Here is a 2,352-nt window from a genome sequence, read left to right as displayed (position 1 = left end):
TTCTAAATTTGTATTTATCAAACTAGGTTCGGGTTAAACTGATGATTATCGACTAATAAAATAATTAATAAGATGTATTATCCTATTAAAAATAAAATATGAAATAAATTAAAACAAACGATAATTTTGTATATTCTTTCTCTTTCTCAAGTAAAATGTAGAAGTAAAGATATCATAACCTTGTCAAGCTACCACCAGCTGAAGCATACAGTAAAAAAAGGTTGTTAATTACGTCACATCTGACTAGAGCCTGAATGAAGCAAACATTGCGTGATGACTGAAGAGCGATTTTCGCATGTTTCGTAAAGCAGAAAAATGTTGTATTTAAATTGAAATAGAAATAACATGAAATGTCAACTACCTGGTACTTTGTCTGATTCAAATAAGAATAACATGAAATGTCAACTATCTGTTACTTTGTCTGATTCAAATAAAATAACATGAAATGTCAACTATCTGTTACTTTGTCTGATTCAAATAAAAATAACATGAAATGTCAACTATCTCATAGTAACAGATAGTTGACATTTCATGTTATTTTTATTTGAATCAGACAAAGTAACAGATAGTTGACATTTCATGTTATTTTATTTGAATCAGACAAAGTAACAGATAGTTGACATTTCATGTTATTTTTATTTGAATCAGACAAAGTAACAGATAGTTGACATTTCATGTTATTTTTATTTGAATCAGACATAGTAACAGATAGTTCACACTTCGTGATATTTTCATGTGAATCAGACAAAGTAACAGATAGTTGACATTTCATGTTATTTTCATTTGAATCAGACAAAGTAACAGATAGTTCACACTTCGTGATATTTTCATGTGAATCAGACATAGTAACAGATAGTTGGCATTTCATGTTATTTTTATTTGAATCGGACAAAGTAACAGATAGTTGACATTTCATGTTATTTTTATTTGAATCAGACAAAGTAACAGATAGTTCACACTTCGTGATATTTTCATGTGAATCAGAGAATCAGACAAAGTACATGAAAATATCACGAAGTATGAACTATCAGTTACTTTGTCTGATTCAAATAAAAATAACATGAAATGTCAACTATCTGTTACTTTGTCTGATTCAAATGAAAATAACATGAAATGTGAACTGTTAAAACTGTTAACGTTTCGCTATCAGCTCATCTTCACTGTTAATAAAGCTGTTAACGTTTCTAAGTTTTCTTTATGATAAAAGTATGCAGTATCTAATTACCTCACACGGCTTCGTAACCAGAACCTAAAACCTCACACGGCTTCGTAACCAGAACCTAAAACTTCACGTGGCTTCGTAACCAGGACCTAAAACCTTACGTGGCTTCGTAACCAGAACCTAAAACCTCACGTTGCTTCTTAACCAGAACCTAAAACCTTACGTGGCTTAGTAACCAGAACCTAAACGTGGATGTTGATACTATTGTATGATATACCTTAGGCTTAAGTGGACGTTGATACTATAGTATAATAAACCTTAGGCTTAAGTAGACGTTGATACTATAGTATAATAAACCTTAGGCTTAAGTGGATGTTGATACTATTGTATGATATACCTTAGGCTTAAGTGGATGTTGATACTATTGTATGATATATTTTAGGCTTAAGTGGATGTTGATACTATTGTATGATATACCTTTGGCTTAAGTGGATGTTGATACTATTGTATGATATATCTTAGGCTTAAGTGGATGTTGATACTTTGTATAATATATCTTAGGCTTAAGTGGATGTTGATACTTTGTATAATATATCTTAGGCTTAAGTGGATGTTGTTACTATAGTATAATATATCTTAGGCTTAAGTGGATGTTGATATTATTTAGGCTTCATCAAGTCACACATCAGACGTTTTGACATTTTTCCAACTGAGACGTATCGAGGTTTATTGTTTCCAAACAAACAATACCTATATGGTATATGTTGTTTATTAGTTGAGAAGCACAAAGCTATGTAATGGGTTATCTGTGCTGGGCCCACTGGAGTGTATTCTATTTACATCATCTACAAACAAGGTTGTTTGTTCCTTGAAAATTCATTTCGTTTCCTCCATAATTTCTCAACTGAGAGATCCCTACTATTTTCTGGAAGACTGAATTTTTTAAAAATATAATATGTTTGGGTAGTGATAAGGAAAGAAGTGGGTAAACTAACCCCAGTCGGAGGATATTTTACCCATTATTACATGTGGGATATGCCTTGTCTTTACCTCTTGGTATAAGACAGGTACGTGTGAAAGTTTTATTCGTTAAAAGCTATGGTGTAAATGTTTTGGTCCTTAAAAGCTATGGTGTAAAAATTTAAGTTTAAAGGTTTTACTCCTTAAAATCTATGTTGTAAAAGTTTAAG

This window comes from Limulus polyphemus, unplaced genomic scaffold, assembly GCF_000517525.1.
Source record: "Limulus polyphemus unplaced genomic scaffold, Limulus_polyphemus-2.1.2 Scaffold6507, whole genome shotgun sequence".
Classification (NCBI taxonomy): domain Eukaryota; kingdom Metazoa; phylum Arthropoda; class Merostomata; order Xiphosura; family Limulidae; genus Limulus; species Limulus polyphemus.
This window is presented reverse-complemented; position numbering follows the sequence as displayed.